The 23217-nt window shown below is 38.7% G+C and overlaps 1 long non-coding RNA gene across 2 annotated transcripts in view; it reads left to right on the top strand.

The window, feature by feature from the left end:
- The window catches only part of LOC120300266, a 58949-nt gene extending 50701 nt beyond the window's left edge, over positions 1-8248 (top strand). For both annotated transcript variants that reach the window (XR_005554613.1, XR_005554614.1), the window contains exons 2-3: positions 2341-2465; positions 7912-8248. This is a non-coding gene — a long non-coding RNA (uncharacterized LOC120300266). The remainder of the gene's footprint in view (positions 1-2340; positions 2466-7911) is intronic.
- Positions 8249-23217: the final 14969 nt, after the last annotated feature.

The following is a 23217-nucleotide window of genomic DNA, read 5'->3' as shown; positions in this document are numbered from 1 at the left end:
ACAGCTGATAGGAAGGCTGCATAAAGTTCTTCTATATTTGTCCAGCCACGAAATACTGTGAGGCAAGCAGGGTATAGGGAACTACCATTACTCCAATTACAGTGATACCTTGACTTTTTTTCTCCATTAGGAACTGAATCTTGCTTTGTATGTTCCACTATTTCTTAGCAAGAGAAATAGTCATGTATAATGATTTTCTGTAGTAATACTTTTCTCACTAGAATTCTTCAGTTATTTATACTTCAGTTACTGTAGTGCTCATAACCCAGGCACGCATCAGAATTTTTTAAAAGGTTTTTTTGATGATGATTATGTGCTACCAAGTTGTTGTCTATTCTTAGTGACCATAAAGATAGATTTTCTCCAAGATGATTTATCCCTAATGTGAACTTTTACCTCTTCCAATGATACGCTAGTCGCTATGATAACTGAGTCCATCCAATTTGCTACTGGTCATTCTCTTCTCTTCTGTTCCACCTTTCCCAGAATTATAGCCTTTTCCAGAGCTAAGGTTTTGCATCATGTGTCTGTGCATAAAAGGTTATTTACCCAGGTTTGAGTATTATTTATTTTTAGTAATATTGTAGATTGGGTATTTACTGAAAATCAATAGAATTCCTACATATAGCATAATTACATAGAATAATAATGTCAACTGTCCCGTTGGCATATGCAGCAAAAGAAACTCCTGGGACATTATTTTACCAAGAGTATAATGTTTCTGATAGAACCATACAGGCACAGAAGAAGCAAAGCTAGCTCTAAGGTTTTTGTGTGAAAAACTGCATAGTTAGTTTCTCCCTTTCCCTATGTGGGTCACCCATTGTCCATTGTCCACCAATCCAACACGTTCTTTTTATTTTGGGGAAACAGTCTGCACTTTCGGAAGATTCCCATTACACGGCCTTGAAGTATCAGGATCGTCTCAGGCTGCAAATGGCTCACATAAATTTCTTACCTCCCTCCCTGCTCCCAATGCATTCCAAGCATTCTCCTCCCCCCTCCCTCTGTTTCTATTGTCAACTTTCGAGTACAGGCGCATTAGGAGTCAGCCTTGACAAATAACAGCATAAGATAATGGACTTGAAAGAGATGGGGAAAGGAAGCACAAGTAAAATTAGGTAATGATTGACTTTATGTAGAAATTGATAGAAATCCAGCCATGAAAATAGGAAGACAAATTCACCCTACTATAAAAAATACACTGGTAGAATATACAGGCCATGTAGCCATTTCACTAGACAGGAGATGTAGGATGGGTAAACCAAGTGGGAAAGAGACACAGATGGCAGCAGGATTGGTATCAGTTGCTGGGATTGGCAAGCTTGTGCCCAATAGCAGCTCCTTTCTGTCCAATCAAGCTTCTTGCCTCAAACGTTACTACTTTCATTAAGAAACTGGGAAGTTGGTCATAAAAAAAACAAAAAGCCCATTTGAGCATTTCCCTGATTTATAAGAATGCCTCTGGACCCAATTCAGGCCAGCAGGGATTTATAAAAGACCAAGTGATAGGAGGCTACAGGAGAGTGCTTTGTGTAAAAGTGTCCACTTACCCCACAAAAAGCCTAAGGTAAGTCTGGTGGTTCATCACTGGAGTTCGGAAAATAGGGAAAAGACCGGTGATTAAGCTCATCAGTTTGTTTTCTCTTAAGGGGCTAGAGTATTTATTAATAGACTCTGCCCAATAAGTTAGTAATTTGTAAAATGGTAAACCCACTCTGCCTAGCAGTCACCTGAATGAAGAACCTTCCACATCCTTTCAATGTGACGAGAAAAAAGCCTCGTCTTTTTCCATTGACTTTTAATTCACAGTCATCTTTTTTCTTAGATATAAAATAAAATATGCAACTATTTCCAGCTAAAACCCAAATGTTTAAAATGCAGCATTCTCTTTTTTAACACATGTACTGTTTACGCTGTGGTAACAAATCACGAGATACGTTATAATTTAGTGTCTTCTTGTGCATATTACTCTACCAGAATAAATACTCCTCCTAGGAATTCTTGGGTGCAGGACCATGTTTCCTTACTACATTTTGTACAAACTTGCCATTTTACCAGGAAGATTTTGTGTGATTAGATACGTTGTTTCATATATAAAGGGATATCTCTAATAATGTTTGGAACATTATATTTACTCACACATTAATCGGCTATCCACTCACATAAATTAGGGAGTGACCCTAACATTTTGAGAACATGTATTTTCTTAACAGGGATGTTATTATTTACTATTAATGTTAGTACTATTTTTTTTATTATTATTATTTAATATATTGTAAAAAGTGATGGCTATTGCTTGCCTACGACCGTAATAAAGTTTATTATTATTATGAGCAGGCATATATAAAGGGGGCGCATGCCTGGCCTCAGGCTCAAACAAGGATCCCTGCCTCTGGACTGTGGACACAAGCACTAAAGGCTCAATGAATTGAGGGGGTCAAGACAGAGCAACCACCATAACAGTAAGTTGAAACCACAAAGCAAGGCAAGCAGAAAGTACATTGCAAAACCTATAATTAAACAGTTCCTAAAGCAGAATCTACAGTCATTAATAAGAATCAGAATGAAAGTTGGAAGGCAGTTCATTGTATAGAGTAGCAAATGTACAACTATTTGTGGCCATTCATTTTTATATTCAACCCATATTCATTTAGATTAAAAATGAATACAAACTGAAATAGAATAGAAAGGAAAGAAAAAGAAAAAGGAAGACAAAATAAAAAGTGCAAAAAGAAAATAAAAAAGAAGAAAAAGAGAAGAGAAAAGATACAAAGAAGTGGCTTCTGATCTTTTTATAGCAGTTATACGGCAATTACATATTTACCTTTCTCTAAAATTACATCGTAATTGCATAATTATAGCCCACCATCAAAATAACCCCTTTGCAGAATCACAGTGTTGCAGTTCTTGCAAGATTTTTTTTAACATTGAGTCATATGTTAAACCATAATTAAAGAGCTTACACATCTTTAAAAAACCAGTAACTTCAGCCAGTGGACAATTAATATAGATCCATATGCCTGTGACTGCTTTAGATTAGACCAATCTAAAGCCTTATCTTAGTACCAGATTAGATACACATGAAATAACTTGGAATTTGGTGCTTAGACTGAATCCTTTTCAGAGGGTCAAAGAAACAATTGTCCCAACTGAGCTGCAAATAAAAGTTCCACCTATGCCCTACCCAGGGGTGTCAAACTGGTGGCCCACAGGCCAGATGTGTCGTGTGCAGGCCACACCCACCCCAGCTCAAAGACAAAAAAGTTACGATACGTCACGATACGTCACGTGCGATCGAGTTTGATACCCGTGCCCTATCCAATATAACTTTAATACTGCTGGAATATCCTGCGCTCCTCTGGCAAATTGAAAAGATTGTACTTGCTACCACTGAAGTTGTGCATTTCAACTTACTTAATTTTGATGTACCTTGGGTTTGATAGAGCTTTGAGAAATTATGCCTAATTATTTAAAGTTTTTAGCTTGCTTTATTGCATGTCCAAAAATTAGGGTCTTGGCTTAGTTGAACTCAAGTGCTTTCTCAAAACAGTAAGTGGCTGAGGCACACAGAGTTGATATTTCAATAGAAGAGAATACATGTAGGTTGAACTGTAGACCCCTTGGTGCCTCTGGGCTTGGTTGCTTGCTTGCAGACATTTCATTACCTGACTAGGTAACATCATCAGTTCCTTTTTTTTCTGTCCATGGTAACCATTGTTCAGCCTTTGTCTGCTAGAAGGATGGTGATGGTTAAGATGCTTAAGTCCTTCTTTAAGTCTTTGAGAGGTGCTCTATCTTCTGCTTCAACTAGGTTCTGATTCTGCGCTCTTCTGGTCTGTGATATGATTGTCTGCCTTATGTTTTCTTGGGTTTCTGGGGCAAGTACTGTGGTTTTAAATGCTGCTTCTAAGGCTGTAAAAATTATAAATGATTAGCATTGTCTATGTTATGCTTGAGGTCTTTCTGGGGGATGTTGTGTTCTGCATGGACACGTTGACTACCCATATTTGGGTTCAAGTACCTCTTTGCCTCTAGTGTTTAGCTTGAGCAGCTTGTTAGGGAGTTTTATTTTCCATGTTTCAGCTTGTTTTAGAGATGTAGTCCTGATGGTAGTTGTCAATATTTTTGGTGTGTTTGGGGATTATATTTTGTTCTAGTTCTCCTTGAGGATATCCATGGTGTGCTGCTATTTGTTTCGTCTGAGGTGAGAATCCATGATCATTAGCCATATCATTTTTCAGCCTCTTTGTTGAGTTATTTTACATCCAGCTGTGTAGTTTATTGTAGTTTTGTATTTGACACTGGCCAGCAGAGCACATTGTCATAGGCATTCAGGCCGAAAGAATAGCTGTTCCTTGGTGCTTTCCCTGCATGCAAATTTCTGCATAATTTTGAAGCATTTAATATGAATTCCAATAGAAGAAATATATGTAGCGCAGGACTGAACTGTGGAGTCCTTGGTTCTATCTGACTTGAATATTTGCTTGCAAGCATTTTATTACCCAACTAAGTAACATCATCAGTGTCAGGCAGTGCCAGATAGCTAACATCATCAATGCCAATGGCGGGGCACTAATGATGTTACTTTGGTAGGTGATGAAATACCTGCAGGCCCAGAGAAAGCCAAATATTTAATATTTCAAATTGGAGAACTACATCGTGTTCATTCAGCAGTGTCTTAATGGTTCATCTTGGGGGACAGCCTGAATGACTAATTTTGGCTACAATAGAGTAGAACTATAGATTTTACAGCAGGAGAGCCAAGATGTAATCCCATCTTATTGCACTTTGAATAAACAGAATAGGAGACAGATTGCTTGTCATCTCCTGCATGTCACTTTGGAAGGAGAATGGAAAAAGGAGACTTGAGGAAATCTAATGCATACATGGCCTGTGCTTGTTTAGAAATATGGGATGCTCAAATAGAATACTGTAAATGAATGGAGAATCACACATTCCTTTTTGAAAATCCATTGATAGGAATAAACAGCTTGGTCTAATTGGCCTATGCTCAAGTAAACAAACTGTTTACTTGTTATGAGGTGTTACGACGATGTCCATATATGAAGAAAACAAAAATTGGAACATATGTGGTTGACTCCTAAAATGAAAAGATGGTATCAGGATGCACATTAGTTGGGAAACACAACTTTGGTTGAATTGGCAGATGAGTTCAGTTATTGATTAGGCAATTAGGCAAATGTTTCTCTTATGCCTGACAAAAGCCAGTATTCAGTGAAATATGCAGATTTAATTAATGGCCATTCTTTCCTTTACTGAAAGGCTATTGTGATAATTATTTGAGAATTATATTAGCAGGTTGAGACACTTTATAGAATACACAGGACACTTTTCAGGGTTCAGAATAATAAACATGTGCTGTACCTGATAAGAGTAGGATTTTTTGATCAACCTTCATGCCACTCACACAATATAATACATATAATAAGTTGAGATGTTGGGTGAGTATTGGGGACATTCAAGTCCACTCTCAGCCATGGATGCTCAATAGGTGATTTGGTTTGTCTCCTTTTGGTTCCCCCCCCCTTTTAATTTGTCTGTACAAGAGAAAGGAAAAGGAAATATTTATTGGAATGCACGTACAAAAAATCAGGACTGTTGTGAAGATTTTAAAAAAAGAAAGACCCCCATGTTAATCACTTTGAGGAAATGGGGAAGATAAATCTAACTTCACTCATCTTTATGGTAGCAGACTAAATGCCATTTCCTGATTATTTTTGTTTTATTGAAAAATAAAATTTAAAAAATGGTGGTGGGCTAATTATGGTGAGAGGCACTGTACACAACATAGAGAGTGGCTGACCTTCTCCCCATCCTTGGGGTGTAGCTACTTCATCCCTCATTTATGCAGAGAGGAAATAAAAAGAAACCAGAAGCAGTAAAAACTCTGCAAGGATTCCCATCTTGTAGTCATTCCTACCTCCCAATTTTGTGTGCAGATCAGAAAGGGAAGTCAGTTTTAAAGTTTCCCCTATGTAGGGTTGGACAATAAACAGAGCCATGCCTAAGGTAACTAGATCTTCTAAAATACCACCCAGGGTTTGGATGCTTTTACTTCAATCACTCATGGCTTGTGTTTAGACATAATGCTAATAACACAATGTTTTTGTATCATAAACCAAGCCAATAAATGCATGTCTAATCTGAAGGGAACTTCACCACCTTCCTTGAGGCTCCCAAAGGAATATTACTGAGATACAGTTATTATGTATGCATACATACACACATACGTGTGTGTGTGTGTGTGTGTGTGTGTGTGTAGTAATATTGGACAAATATACATTACAAGAAGAAAAATATTTTTCAAAAACCAGGCTTATTAAGAATTGTAGGTGCAAGATGTTCCTAAATCTCATGCTGACTGTTTTTGCACATTTAAAATTAATGTGGAAATGGATTGAAATAAACATATCAAATCTGTCTGTGTTGAGGTAAGCATACTTTGAATTCCAGCCTCAGGGGCTTGCTTATTTGGAAATATGACACCAAACATTGACAGCCGCACTCCTGAATTAAAAGGAAGGTTTCACTTATGATTTTATTCATAATCTTTTTACTACCAATGTGTGATAAGTGGATTATATGTCAGACAGACTAAGTCCTATCAGAATTAATGAGGTAATAATTTACCAACATGCAATATTATTAATTCAATCGCAAGAGAATTAATATATTTACAAAACCTAATTAGCAGTTTGTTACTGTCTAAGAAATTTAAACAAATCTGTAGCATTACTGACCATCTGGGTTCGAAATCTCAGTTTGGGATTTAATTAGGAAATAATTGTGACAGAAAATTAGTCCTTATTAGTTAGCTAATTATCAGCTTTGCACTAATTGAAATGATTCTCCTGTAGGTTTGGGAAATCATTTGTATGTGGAAGTAAAAAATTAAAAGATTCTGCATCCCTTGAGATTTAGCAGAATATGACAACTTTATTTTGAAAAAAAAGTTGTTATATCTTACAGAATCCAAACATGTATTTTAAAATAGGTTGAAACATTAAGCAATTACAGCAGAGGAAGGGGATGCATTTAGTTATAGTGGTATTATTCTCTCTTTTTCTTTGTGTCTGTCTCAGAATACAGTAACAACCAAAAAGTTAATAGGGTTACTTTATTTAGAGCCAGACCACTGGACAATAACTCGATAATTGGAATCAGGAGAGCAAAGATCCCACATGGAAGAAGGAATGGATGTCCAAGCCCACTTTGGCTGATTCTCAGAGAAAGCTTGCTATTATTCTCTTCCTCCTGTTAACAGATGAAATCTGAATGCTTGCTCTCTCACAAGTCCCATTGTCTAGCAACCTTACTTCATCACAAGTAGGTCTTTATCATTGTCATGAAGATGTTTCATTGCAACCAAGGTAATTATTTTCATAGTTGGAATGTCTTATATCATCCACACCTGTCTCTTTTCACTCAACTTTCATTCTATTAGATAACTGTCATTAATAAGTATGAACTATATTCACAAGACACACTAAGACATCATTAAATTAATTAGGATTACTCAATTTTCACTAAACCATAAACTGATCACATAGTCTGGTTCATACAATGTGTTTGAATAAAATGGGATCGGCTAGTTTGTGGTTCACCTTTTGGGTGAAAAAAAGCTTAAAAGTGACTTGCCAAGATTAAAATATTAAAGCATTGGCGATAGGAGGGTTCGCACAACATTCCTGACCTTGGTTAACTCAAATCATAGACAGGCTATTGACTAAGTTACTTGACTGAAGTATATTAGGATTAACATGGCTACAATATATCTAGGGGTAATATGTTGGAGTATATTCTTGCTGTTGTGGGGGCTGCTAAGCTTTTATTTACCAACGTCTTTGTTTTGATTGGGACAATGTTTTTTTTTTCTCCAAAAAACAGCCCTCATCTTCTGGGGTGGTTCAGTTGGAGAAGACTTTAGGTCCTTGTTTCAACCTTCTTCTTCTACCTTCATCAGAAGAGAGTAAAAAGAAACCAAGAAACAGAGATGAGAAAGTGAACACACATCTTCGGATTTCAATAACATGCAAAACTAAGTTAACGTAAGGAAACCATTAATGTTGGGACAAGAGAAATAAAATGCCTGTGTGGTCAGTTTGCGTCATACATTGGAACTGAATTGATCTTACTAAATGTGTGGTATAAATACAACCAACACTCCCTGTTCTGGCCTTCATCACTAGAGATGGTACGACATTGCCAGGATTTAGCAACTTTGAGCTGCGTTTTTTTCTTATTTTAAATCATTGGTTTATTCAGGCCTGTAGATGCATGCTATCACACTTTCAGACTCTCTGTGAGCTGTTAGGCCAATAAATATTGGCCAACAAGATCCCAAAGTGAATTTGCCCCTTTTTTCCTGGTAAATTAGGTAGCATACAAATACTTGTAATAAAATAAACTGAATAAAGAAACCATCCAAAGGAATTTTAACATCCAAATTCAACTCCACCTCTCTAGAATTTTTAAAACTAGATTTCAAAAATCTGTACAATCCTAATGTGGCAACAACGATTTAGCATTTTTTCTTCTTTTTTCTTTTTTTTGGTATCTCTGCTGCCACCTAATCTTTGTCAGCCCCTTTATGGATTACTGCCTTGTCGTGGCGAAGGGGCTTGCGTAACTCAATGAAGCTATAAGCTATGCCGTGCAGGGCCACCCAAGACGGACAGGTTATAGCAGAGAGTTCTGACAAAATGTGATCCACTGGAGAAGGAAATGGCAAACCACTCCAGTATCTTTGCCATGAAAACCCCATGGACAGTACTAAAAGGCAAAAAGATATGACGCTGGAAGATGAGCCCTCAGGTCGGAAGGTGTCCAATATGCTACTGGGGAAGAGCAGAGGGCTAGTACTAGTAGCGCCAGAAAGAATGAAGCGACTGGGCCAAAGCCGAAAGGACGCTCAGCTGTGGATATATCTGGTGGTGAAAGGAAAGTCCGATGCTGTAAAAGATTTTTCTCCATAGGAACCTGGAATGTAAGATCCATGAATCAAGGCAAGCTAGACGTAGTCAAAAAAGAGATGACAAGACTGAACATCGACATCTTAGGAATCAGCGAACTAAAATGGACAGGAATGGGTGAATTTAACTCAGATGACCATCAGGTATACTACTGTGGGCAAGAATCCCTGAGAAGAAATGGAGTAGCCTTCATAGTCAATAAAAGAATAGGAAAAGCAATACTGGGATACAATCCCCAAAATGACAGAATGATCTCAATTCGAATCCAAGGCAAACCATTCAATATCACAGTAGTCCAAATCTATGCCCCAACCACTGGTGCTGAAGAGGATGAAATTGACCGGTTCTATGAAGCCCTACAGCACCTTATAGAATTAACACCAAAAAATGATGTCCTTATCATCATGGGGGATTGGAATGCTAAGGTAGGAAGCCAAAAGATAACCGGAATAACAGGCAAGTTTGGCCTTGGAGAACAAAATGAAGCAGGGCACAGGCTAATAGAATTTTGTCAAGAGAATACGATGGTCATAACAAACACTCTTTTCCAACAACCCAAGAGACGGCTCTACACATGGACATCACCAGATGGTCAACATAGAAATCAGATTGACTATGTGCTCTGCAGCCAAAGATGGAGAAGCTCTATACAGTCAGTAAAAACAAGACCTAGGAGCTGACTGTGGCTCAGATCATGAGCTTCTCGTTGCAAAATTTAGGCTTAAATTGAAAAAAGTAGGGAAAAGCACTAGGCCACTCAGGTATGAACTAAATCATATTCCTGATGAATATACAGTAGAGATGACAAATAGATTTAAGGAACTGGATCTGATAGACAGAGTGCCTGAAGAACTATGGATGGAAGTTCGCAACATTGTACAAGAGGTGGCAACTAAAACCATCCCAAAGAAAAAGAAATGCAAGAAAGCAAAATGGCTGTCTCAGGAAGCTTTGCAAATAGCTGAGGAAAGAAGGGAAGCGAAAGGCAAAGGAGAAAGAGAAAGATACACCCAATTGAATGCAGAATTCCCAGAGAATAGCTAGAAGAGATAAGAATGCCTTCTTAAATGAACAGTGCAAAGAAATAGAAGAAAACAACAGAACAGGGAGGACCAGAGATCTCTTCAAGAAAATTGGAGATATGAGGGAACGTTTCATGCAAAGATGGGCATGATAAAGGACCAAAATGGCAGAGACCTAACAGAGGCAGAAGAGATTAAGAAGAGATGGCAAAACTACACAGAAGAACTATACAAGAATGAGCTTAACATCCCAGATAACCAAAATGAGATGGTCACTGACCTCGAACCAGACATCCTAGAATGTGACGTGAAATGGGCCTTAGAAAATCTGAGCAACAACAAAGCTAGTGGAGGTGACAGTATTCCAGCTGAGCTATTCAAAATCTTAAAAGACGATGCAGTAAAAGTGCTACACTCAATTTGCCAGCCAATTTGGAAAACTCAACAGTGGCCACAGGATTGGAAAAGGTCAGTTTACATTCCAATTCCAAAGAAAGGCAATGCCAAAGAATGTGCAAACTATCGCACCATTGCACTCATTTCACATGCTAGTAAAGTTATGCTTAAAATCCTACAAGCTAGACTCCAGCAGTATGTGGATCGAGAACTACCAGAAGTACAGGCAGGATTTCGAAGAGGCGGAGGAACTAGAGATCAAATTGCCAACATACGCTGGATCATGGAGAAAGCTAGGGAGTTCCAGAAAAACATCTACTTCTGCTTCATTGACTATGCAAAAGCCTTTGATTGTGTGGATCACAACAAATTGTGGAAAGTTCTTAAAGAGATGGGAGTACCAGACCATCTCATTTGTCTCTTGAGAAACCTATATGCGGGTCAAGAAGCAACAGTGAGAACCGGACACGGAACCACTGATTGGTTCAAAATTGGAAAAGGAGTCCGGCAAGGCTGTATACTGTCGCCCTGCCTATTTAACTTATATGCAGAGCACATCCTGAGAAAGGCAGGGCTAGATGAATCAAAAGTTGGAATTAAGATTGCCGGGAGAAATATCAACAACCTAAGATATGCAGATGATACCACTCTAATGTCAGAAAGTGAAGAGTAACTAAAGAGCCTCTTGATGCGGGTGAAGAAGGAGAGTGCAAAAGTTGGCTTGAAACTCAACATTAAGAAAACCAAAATCATGGCATCCGGCCCTCTCAATTCCTGGCAAATAGATGGGGAAGAAATGGAGGTAGTGACAGATTTTATTTTTCTGGGCTCCAAGATCACCTCAGATGGGGACTGCAGCCAAGAAATTAAAAGACGCTTGCTCCTGGGGAGGAAAGCTAGGGCAAATCTAGACAGCATACTAAAAAGCAGAGACATCACCCTGCCAACAAAAGTGCGTATAGTCCAGGCCATGGTGTTCCCAGTTGCAATGTATGGCTGTGAAAGTTGGACCATAAGAAAGGCTGAGCGCAAAAGAATTGAGGCCTTTGAACTATGGTGCTGGAGAAGACTCCTGCGAGTCCCTTGGACTGCAAGGCGTTCAAACCGGTCAGTCCTCGAAGAGATCAACCCCGACTGCTCTTTGGAAGGCCAGATCCTGAAGTTGAAACTCAAGTACTTTGGCCACCTAATGAGAAGGAAGGATTCAATGGAGAAGAGCCTAATGCTGGGAAAGATTGAGGGCAGGAGAAGAAGGGGACGACAGAGAATGAGATGGCTGGATGGAGTCACTGAAGCAGTAGGTGTGAATTTAAATGGACTCCAGAAGATGGTAGAGGACAGGAAGACCTGGAGGAATGTTGTCCATGGGGTCGCGATGGGTCGGACACGACTTCGCAATTAACAACAACAAATCTTTGTCAGATTTTTGCAGCACAGATCCGGTAGCTCGATATTTTTTTCCTCACACACTAAACTGCTCATGATGAAATCTACATTGGTAACATAACACTAGCATCACAGTTAACACCAATGTAATTATGGCAAGATATCAACTATCTCCAATATTGTATAATTTGGATATTTTGATATGTAACACTTATAGGATTGCAGGCTAAACCCATGTATTTCTGTGAAGACATGCACTATGTAGGATTATTGCTTTGCCGGCAGTTATACATATAAGATTGCAACCTAAAGCATGCTTAAGCCACTAAAATGTTACATAAAGAAAATTATTACTTTTTGTTATTGTTTAGCACTGATAAATTATTTTTAAGATTCAACATGGGCCATAAATTATACAGTATTGAACATTTAGGCCCAGTTGGCTTTATCACTCTCTCTATAAAATTGCTGGAAGTCTCAACCAACTAATAAATTGTATTCAAAGATGGTTCTGTTGACATTTGTACAAACCCTCAGAGAATAATTTTTATTGTAGTGTATCTTCAAAACGTGCATTCAGAATTGAAATGCTACTTTCTGCATTTCCAGGGACTGCAGAATTGCCCTTTCAATATTGTTAGATAGCTTTTGATCAATTTATTACCATATACAGTAGAGTCAGAGTATGAGCAACACATTTTAAAAGCAGCATCTTTTTTAAAACTACCTATTGGGAGTTTTGCTTATTAACATAAAACCAAAGGTCAAATTAGCAGAATCCTTCTATCATGCTTCACTAAACACTATTCAGAACTTTGCCTTAATTCTATCAAATCCATAAGAAACTAAAAGGTTTACTAACATGTCTAAGATATAAGATATAATAGCTTACATGCAACGGTAAGTGATAGGCTGCCATTTCTGAACTGCTAAATTCTGGACACCACTAGGTCCAGCAAAGAATGGAAGTTTTCTGTTTTCTTTTTACTGCCATCTATACCATTTACTTGTCCTTGGATATTTGCACTCAGATCTGGTGAACCTTGGCTTATATTGCAAATGAAACTAGAAAGTCCCTAAGGTAATTCCATCTAGTTACAAACTTTCATATGGAACTGCACAAATGATTAGAAAAAGGCTTTGTAATGCATAAGGATGTATTTGAAGAAAACCTCTTTTCACATTGTTAAAACAACTGCATCTCTTTCCTGATTTGTATGACAGCTCCAGAAGTTTATTTTGACTCTCCCTGAACATATTTTCACAGTCCTCTTGCTATTTTGTAGAATAGTTTGTTTATTTGCAGCCTAGGTGTAATACAGGTATTCCTCAATTTACAACAGTTCATTTAGTGACCATTTAAAGTTACAACATTAAGAAAACCAAAATCATGGCATCCGGCCCTCTCAATTCCTGGCAAATAGATGGGGAAGAAATGGAGGTAGTGACAGATTTTATTTTTCTGGGCTCCAAGATCACCTCAGGTGGGGATTGCAGCCAAGAAATTAAAAGACGCTTGCTCCTGGGGAGGAAAGCTATGGCAAATCTAGACAGCATACTAAAAAGCAGAGACATCATCCTGCCAACAAAAGTGCGTATAGTCCAGGCCATGGTTTTCCCAGTTGCAATGTATGGCTGTGAAAGTTAGACCATAAGAAAGGCTGAGCGCCAAAGAATTGAGGCCTTTGAACTATGGTGCCGGAGAAGACTCCTGCGAGTCCCTTGGACTGCAAGGCGTTCAAACCGTTCAGTCCTAGAAGACATCAACCCCGACTGCTCTTTAGAAGGCCAGATCCTGAAGTTGAAACTCAAATACTTTGGCCACCTAATGAGAAGGAAGGACTCACTGGAGAAGGGCCTAATGCTGGGAAAGATGGAGGGCAATAGAAGAAGGGGATGACAGAGAATGAGATGGCTGGATTGAGTCACTGAAGCAGTAGGTGTGAACTTAAATGGACTCCAGAAGATGGTAGAGGACAGGAAGACCTGGAGGAACGTTGTTCATGGGGTCGCGATGGGTCGGACACGACTTCGCAATTAACAACAACAACAACAAAGTTACAATGGCATTGAAAACAGTGACATGACCATTTTTCACAGTTATGATCATTGCAGCATCCCTATGATCATGTGATCAAAATTCAGATGCTTGTCATCTGCTCATATTTATGACAGTTGCAATGTCCTGGGGTCATGTGATCACCTTTGCAACATTCTTGATAAGCAAAGTCAATAGGGAAACCAGATTCACTTAACTAACTTAACAACTGCAGTGATTCACTTAACAACTGTGGCAAGAAAGGTTGTAAAATGGAACAAAACTCACTTAACTAATGTCTTACTTAGCAACAGAAATGAGGACTACCTGTACTTTATAGGGATATTGTGTCTATTATTAACATAGGCAGTTAAGCTGAACAGTGGAAATTTGTTCATTTCCATTCTGAGTCTGCATGCAGCTTCTAAAGATGTTATACGGTGTTGTACAATTTAAATTAAAATCATTTTATTAGTATTACTGTTTTTTTTCTAGATTGTAACCCACCACAGGATCCTTTGGAAAGTGAATGAGCTATAGTGTTTTAAATATGTAAATGAGAGCAAATTACAGTTCACATTTTTTCTGTGTTTATTCCTTATGTGGTCTAATAGAGCTAATAAGTACTGGCTACAGGCCAATTATAATCATGCCTTCATTCACTAGTAATATAAAATCAGAGATATGGAGTAAACAGTTATGGATGTCTACTGGGACATGTCTACATAAGCTCATTCAATGATCCTTCTACCTAGGGAAATGTAATAGACCAATTTCCAGATAGAGCAACGTTATCAAAACACGGTTTACAGAATTCTTGGGGGAAATCCTAGAGGATAAATTGGAATAAAGTTAGTTTATATTCACAGTACAGGAATATCTTTTAGTAGAATGCAATAAAACCTACTCTAGTAGTAGGGAGTAATAATAGTCACAAAGTGATCACTAATGCAACTCAAATGATTAGAAACAAATTCTGAAATATATCACCAGCACTTAATTTAGGCAATAAATAATAGATTAATGAATATACTTTAGGGCTGTTTACATTTATTTTCAGTATAAATAGCCTTGTAAGTATGGGCTTTTGTTTGGGACCAAGATAAAATTGCCTTACTTCCTTGGTAATATTTATGGACAATGTTAAACTTTCTTTTCATCATGATTAATGTGGGGAACAGCAGCACGGCCACAATGAAACTGGCGTATCCACTGGCTTCTAATGATATCAGTATGTGCTAAGATCATGGAATCTCAGAGACAAGTCATCTCTGTATTCTATAGACTAAAACCTAACATTTAGGTAGTATTTTCTGGAAGAAGGGTTTTAAAATGAAAAGCCTCCCCTGCTGACCATTGTGAATTGCTCTCTGTCTTTTGGAAGGTTGAAAGGGTCAAAGGCCTCATAATCAGTAAGATATCAGTATCAACAGAATTCACCAAGAGAGTCAACTACTTCAAATCAGATGGCCCCAGTTTCTTTCCCATCATATGCCTACTGGTAGCATTCCTCATATCCATTCATGCCAGCTAAATTCCTTTCAATATCACAGTTCCATCTGCTTACCTTTATTAAGAACAAGGGCCAGAGATCAACGTGTGGCCTTCTCAGACTTCTTCATGAAGACGACTAGGAAATGCTAGTACACTAGAACTGAACACATGAGTGAAAAGGAAAAATCTGCTTGTCTATTCTTCAAAAACCAATAGAAAAGACAATAGTTAATTTCTACAGTCTTCTAGAGTTCTCTGGATCTAAGTCCTAAAAGGTGGCTAAATGTGTTCAATTTATAAGCTGTTAGAATATATGCTTCCTTCATTGACCCATTCACTGGTTTCCATGCATGATTTGACCAGTGGATACTGCACCAGATCTTCAGTAAAGGGGTGTAACTTTCTTGACCCTTTATTTTAGGCTGAAATCAGATTTTTCATCTAAGGTAATAGATGTTCCAACTGTGACCAAGGGCAAGAAACGTGCATGACTGCTGTAGGTTCAACTGACTTGTTTTGGGCTTCTTAAGCTGAATTCATTATTCCTTTTGTCTATAGTCACTAGTATCTAGTGCCGTGGTGGCGAACCTATGGCATGTGTGCCACAGGTGGTACACAGAGCCCTCTCTGTGGGCACGCACATCCTCACCCCAGTCCTAGGTTTTCAGCTGGGTTTTATAAAACCTTTTTGCTTTAGGCCTCCACCGCCGTATGCAAAAAAAAAAAAAAGGTTCAATCAATTTCAACTTCGTGTGGGAAAAAAAAGATCTCGCAAAGTTGGAATTGATTGATTGAACTTTTTAGTCCCACTCAATCTGCCGTTACCACTGCAGCCATGCCCACCTAATGGGCCACGCCCACCCGGCATCCGACAATACATAAGTGGGTTTTGGGTTGCAGTTTGGGCACTCTAAAAAGTTCGCCACCAGTGATCTAGTGTATTAGTTTTTATCTACAGTTGTTGCTGTAACTTTCACCTTTAATATATTTTATCAGTTCTAGTTTGGTCAACTAGCTTATGACACCTGAAAAAAAGTGTGTGCAGTCACTTTCTGGATAAGACTGCCTCTGTTGCTTTCTATAACACATTGCAGAAAATTCATTCTTTGTGGTCATTCTAATCCTGACAGTCCATCTCAGTTCAACTTGCAAAACTTACTTACTATCAATTAACTAGAAAAAAAAATCAATTATGCAGTTAGAATGGAGGTTGGGTATTTTATTTATTTGTTTACTTATTTTTGTATTTCCATACACATACAGGAAGAGGACATCCTGATCTGTTAGTTTCACAGCAGCTTTGGATATTGCTTTTCCTACAGAGGAAAATTGTGCTGCCTCTATATGTCGTGGTTGACAGTGGAAGTACTTTAAGGCTGTCGGATTGCTCTAAATGTTCCAAAATTATTTCATTCCCTAATTCTTTTGCAAAGGCTCATGGTCATCAATTGTCAACATCTGGAAACTTAAAACCTGCCTGACAGTAATATAATGGTAAAAATATTCAAACATATTTTCCCTCAGATGGCGTTGGATTAATTTGGAAGCTGATTTCATAATAGTATTATGATCAAATATCTGTTTAGACAGAGGGCTTTTTGCAGTTACAGCAACAGCTCAAGCTTCCCCAGCTTGCTTCAACAAATTCATACAAGGGCACTGCTGCTGCTGCTGCTGCTGCTGCTGCAGGAAAGGCTGGAATTAGTATCAGTGGGTATACAGCATATGGGGACTTAACTGCTGCTTCTGCATTTGATGAAATATATCAGCTACTCAACTGCTGTCAGTTGGGATGCAATTTTGGATGATGCGTGCCATATTTTCAAGAAGCCAAGTTTTATATCAGTAGTTTTTGGACTGAAGTTTTTACTTGTGATACAAGCTAAAATAAGTATGTATATTCATATATCACCCAACACAGGATTTGATCGTGTCTTATCCTGCCCGTTAAAAATATTTTCCAAAGAGGAAGAGCTATTTGAAAAGCTTGGTTTCTTTGTTAGCGGCACAACAACAATATAAACCTTGAATTTATTTCTTGGTTCTTCAACTCTTTTGGTAGACAGCTTGTTACAAAGGACAGGGCAATTTTAGCTTGGGGTGTTGTTGTCTTGTCTTCCTCCCACTCTGCTAACAATATCAGCTACAATACAGCTACAACCTCTAAGTCACATAGTTTCTTTGAGGGCATTACTGCTTTCACTCTTTCTGAAAAGCTAGAAACCTTCAAAGCAATCCAGTCATACGACTGGATTGCTAGGAAATTCAAGTCTCTTTAAAATTCAATATCTGTCAGAAAAAGGCCAAGGCAAAGACAAAGAATAAATCCAACAAATATCACATATTACACATAGATTTTTTGTATACAAAGGACCTTGGGCTACAAGGAAGGCTCAGTGAATAGGTTTCCAAATAGCAGTACCAATAGAAGACATTGCAGAAGTTGTGTGCCTACCTATTTAGCTCAGTGTGCAGAACCAGGATGCAGTTGTCTTCTAGTCCAAGGCAGGAAAAGCTGGACATGGTGCCCCAGTTTTTAGTCTGATACCTTAACCCCCACACCAAACTGGTTCAGATAGAGTCAACCTTATTGTTCATCAAACTGGAACTCTAGAAAATATTCTCATGATTGGAACATTAAATGAGACTCCTCGCATGTACACACACACACACACACACACACACACACACACACTTGATATAAGATATTAGGTTTGTTATGGAAGAAAGGTGATTTGAGTAAGTTTATAGCACAATTAGGAAAGTTGTTTGGAGTGTACAATAGGCTGAAATCAGGAGATGGAAAGCAGCACAGATTTTTCCAGAATTTGTCATTAGCTCCTCTGAAATAGCTTAGCAGTTCCTATCCTGTAAATTATGTGCCTTTTTTGCACCAAAAAGTAGATTAAATTAATGGGGATGGAGCATGCCTTTCTGGCTCTTCAGCTTGAGTTTATTGATCCTGGCATATTTTTACTCAGAGCATAAGACCATCTTTCAGTGGAAAGACAGAATAAAATAATTTCAAGTCAACTCTTATCATTAATTTGCCTTTTGCAAGCACTTGTTCATGCCAAATAAGGTGTGTTTAGCTTTTCCCAAGGATGAGCAGAGCAAAGCAGATCCCCTGGGGGATTTTTGGCACTGATTGGCCATGGAGAAGGGGACTGGGGTGGGGGGTGGCTAGGTTTGAGGTTGGCAGAGAACTAATGAATGCGCTATGTTTGCTCATCTTTACAGACTCACTTATTACCCCTAATTGGGAGGGAGAGTTCAAACAAGCACAGAGGAGCAGTTGTCACAGGAGCGTGACATGGTTTTAAAGAGGCAGTTAAGGAGGATTGCACTGCCTGGACTTGCCCTCTGATTTCCTTCCACATCCTGGCCTGGAGCCTGGCACACATCCGACTCAAAGTGGGGCCTTTGTCAGGAAACCCATTACAAGGCAGCAGCCTTTCAAAACAATCAGAACAAGACAAGTCATTTGAGGGAGCTATAGACAGACGCACAGCTGTCTCAGACACTCAGAAAGTCAACAGCTGACGGAAGGGATGGACTGGCTTTGGCTCCAAACAGATAGAAAGATGTGATTGGAATTAATTTGTTGTGCATAGTTTGGAGCTGTTCTTGATTAAAAGCCTTTTCCTTGAAGAGCCCCTTGCACCGTAAAAAAGGAAGTATTAATATTAGAGTGCATGAATTGGATGATAACATTCTTACATTTCAAAGGAAGGAGCTAGACTGATCTGAATCAGTTTCTGCCTAATTTTTTTATTTTAGTAATATACCTCAAGGATTATACAGCAAGGATACATTCAAACATATTCTTTCTTAAAACAAAGATGCACTTATACATGTGTTAATTTCATATTATGCATTTACGGTTCTTTGAAATGGTCCCTAATGTTTGTTGCATTCCTTGGCGTTGTAGGAAAGTATCAATCTTGAATCTTCTGTCCTGTTTTGCCATGAAGGTGGCATGGCATGTATCAGAACTATAATTTTGATTCAAATTCTATTAAGCAAGAATGGCTCACTCTGTCTCTCTTTGTGACACAGTACTCAGGATCTATGCAACACATCTAGATCAGATGTTAAAATACTGCAACTTACAACATTTGACAAATGGTAGAGAGTTGTATCCACCTGCCTAACATCTTTATGCTGGGTCTAGAAGAGAACCTCTGAGGTCGAAAAGAGGTCCTGGGCCAGTGAATGTGGGAAGAAATATTCCTTGAGATAGAGGTACGTACTGCAAGAGTTAGCAACTTGTAGAACTTTCCAAAGCAATCTCTCTACTCAGGGATTCCCAACATTTTGAAGATGGAATATTGAAAAAAATATTGCGGACTCCCTTGCAAATGACATTTGAAGAGCCTTGCCTGTTGCTAAAAAAAAATTCTACATCAGCAGCAACTTTCTAGAGTACTAACTGTCGTTCCTTCAGAAGAGAGTTGCACTTCCTAACAAAGCAATGAGCTGTAGTCTAAATTAAGGAGCCCATCTGAGCATTTTTGGAAACAAATATCCTGGATCTGGGTCTTTTTTGGGAGGAGGAGAGAGCAGGGAATCTGCTTGTTATTAAGATCAAGGGCTGAAGCAGGGCACAATTATAATGTCCCCAAGCATCACTGTAGTGATTCCAGCTGGATCACATTCCAGGTACCAAATGACTTGTGTCATTCAAATTAGGAACAACATTATTTTCACTGGGCCAGATTTAATAAAGTTATGGATTTTATTATTCTGGATTAAGATTGGTTTCTGAGTTTACCCAGTTTAACAGATTCTTGCTTAGAACCAAGAGAAGGACATTTTCTTTTTTCTTTTATCCTAGGCATGATTGACTCACTTGATTAACATGGAATAAATGGCATTCAGAAGAGAATTGATAAATGCATGATCATGTAGGCATTGGCAAGCAGCTGCAATGCTGAAAAAAAAGACAATGCTCATGATGATGTCACAGTGCAAACTCCACCCTTTTGAATCTATGTCCCAAGGTAAATATGGAAGTCACAAGTCATTTTAACCCTCTGCCCCACGTACTCCTCCCCCAGATCCTATGCATGATTATATCAATGTTCATTAGCCATTGTAACTAACCAGCATATCTATATACAAAGGCAGCTGGGAGGGGGGAAAAATCAGTTCAAAGCAGTCGCATTCATAAACTGCTTATCAAGTTGTTGCCATTTTGCTGACTATAGATGGAAAGCGTGGGAAAGGCTGTTTCCACTTACCACTTATAGTACTGTCACCCAGGCACTGTTAAGATGATACAAAGCCTGTGCTCGTTTACTGTTTGTTGACAGAAGAAAGATTGGAAGTCACTAATGGGCTCTCATTTAAGACGATACAGTACTATGAACTTGAGGAGAGCTTCTCTGGGAGCATGAATAGTTTGGATTTCCTTCCTTGTCCTCCAAGTATAGGGAGAGAACCTGTCTTCAGAGGGGGAAATCATTTTCTAGACAACCTGGAGATCTCTCTAGCTCTTGCTTTTCTAATGAAGGACTCATGAGGTATGACCAACATGACCAGGTCTGATTTGTTCCTTTTATCATGGTTCCTCTATTCAGGTTGTGCGTTTTTCCTCCTCCCTTCCCTGAAAGACAAGATACTGTAGCTTGGTAGATGTGCATCCTCAACAATCCAATGCATACATTCCCAGGTATGAGTATGAATCTAAACCAGGAGTCTTCAAACTCTTCAGCTCATGGACCATTCCTGAAGTATCAGATTGATCATTAACCCCCAAATATTTATTATGTGAATATAATTTAATAAGTACTTTAACTAATAGTACTATGAATAATAATAACAACATCGACTTCTTGGATAGTCCCATCAGTCCTTGGGGTTGATACTGATCCTTTTCCCAGGTGTGCATGTGGATCAAAATAGATTCGCACCTTGCACTCAGTCACGGTTGGTTATTCACTCAACAGAGCATGGTTAAGCAATAAGTCAAACTCTCTCAACATGCTAAACCAAAAACAATCAACCAACCAACCTCCCATATGTTGGCAAAAGAAGAAGAAGAAAGAAACAATGTTCAACCCTTTCCCACCACCCTTCCAGAAGCCTCTCATACATGTCATCTGCTTTTCCACTCCTTTTTTGAGAGGAAAACAATTCAGATACTCTGACAATAATGCTCTATTAAGAGGCAAGAGGAGAAGATGGCTGCATCTTCAATTGTTGTGTAATAGAGAAGATTTCAGCACATCCCATTTGCCTGACGTAGTGCTGAATTTATCTTTTCTATAGAGTATTGATGAGATCTCTCTTTTATTGGATTCATAGTCAAGCTGCGCAATTTAAATGTATTAATTACAGGTTTAATCATTCCACTGAAAAGACTTTCTATGGATGATTGCAAAGGTGTTTTTTTTTTTTAAAAAAAAAAATGTTGGCTGTAAATCAGTGAAGTACATCAAGAAATAGTGCAAAGAAAAGAAGGACATCCCAAGCAAATATAATAATTTTGAATTGGATTTTCTTAAATCAGGAGTGGGAAGCCTGTGGTACTGTTAAGGATTTGCAGCAGCCAGAGCTAATTTGCAGATTCTTTTCCTTACCCCACTGAATTATTTCCCTCCAAGAATGTATTTCCACTAAATAATATTCTCTTTTGTTGTCTCCCAAATCATGTGCCTTTGTAGTAAAGGAAAAGAAAATAAACCTCTCCCGTCTCTAACCTCAGCTCTTCAAAAAGGAGGAAAAAGAGCTCTCTTAATTCTTGATTCTGTTTCCCTCCCACTGCCCCCCCCGCAATCATTTACATATTTATTCTGAGTTTTTCCTCCATTGCATCTAACTACAGCACAAACATCTCCCAGTGATATCCCAACAAGTTTTGCCATGGATACCATTTTTTCATTGTTGCAGTCAATTAACAATCCCTTGCCCCAGGAGATGAGATCAGCCCATCACCCTTTGGCCACTTTAGGCTGGACCACACACTTTCCTTCCCCTTCCCTCCACACCAGTGCTATCTGCTCTGGGCAGCCAGAAAGTCTGGTTGTTACTTGGGCTGCTCTTGAACATGGCTTTGGAGCTATTCTAGAAGACCATTATGGTATACACACACAAAACAACTGTACAAAAAGAAGACAAGTTTTGACAGAGGGCTAAACCTGCCAATCCGTCAGAACTCACCTGCTCCTTAATCCCTAGCCCCATCCCAAATCAAGGAAGTTATTTTTGGGTGGGGGACATCATTTGGCAGGAGGGGAAGGAAACAAAGCCAGAGGAACCCATCAATCTTTGCTCTAACAGCATAAACAAGGACAACCTAACCTGTCAGTAGCCTGAGATCATCAACAGATTTTATGCCAACATAGTTTTCTGCCAGCTGAAGGCTTGTAAATAGCACTTTAACTCAGCTATGAGGAAGAGCTTTCAGAATGTCCTCATTTCCTGTCTCCAGCCTGAAAGACAAGAAATAAAAGGCATAGAGTGTTTCTTAATTGGCTGGTTTTGTCCAATCTGTAGCCAGTTTGCTTCCCAAGCTGCAGAGCCTTTGCCAGAACAAAATGCAGGCACAAGTATGACACTCCAGCTTGATTCTTAAGGGCATACAAAGAAAACGCACTACTAACTCCACTGTACGCTATTTCTGTGTGCCGGTGCAACCTCGAATTCATCCATAGCCACTTGAAAGAAGCTACAGCTATTGATGTATGTGGCCCATGTGCACAGTAATGCAAAATTACAAATCATTTCATTAGATACTCTGCAGGAGTGTATTTTTTTCTAGATCATTTTTGAGATTTAAAATGATGTCCAGATGTACAGTATCGTCTGTTTCAGTCACATTGAAAATGAATATGTTTTCACTCTTGAATATAAGGTATCACTCTTAAATATATTTCCAGTG

This window comes from Crotalus tigris, unplaced genomic scaffold (genome assembly GCF_016545835.1).
Source record: "Crotalus tigris isolate CLP2741 ecotype Arizona unplaced genomic scaffold, ASM1654583v1 scf7180000024339.11422700, whole genome shotgun sequence".
Taxonomy (NCBI): Eukaryota; Metazoa; Chordata; class Lepidosauria; order Squamata; family Viperidae; genus Crotalus; species Crotalus tigris.
The sequence above is the reverse complement of the archived record's forward strand: the minus strand, read 5'-3'. Positions and strand labels throughout refer to the sequence as shown.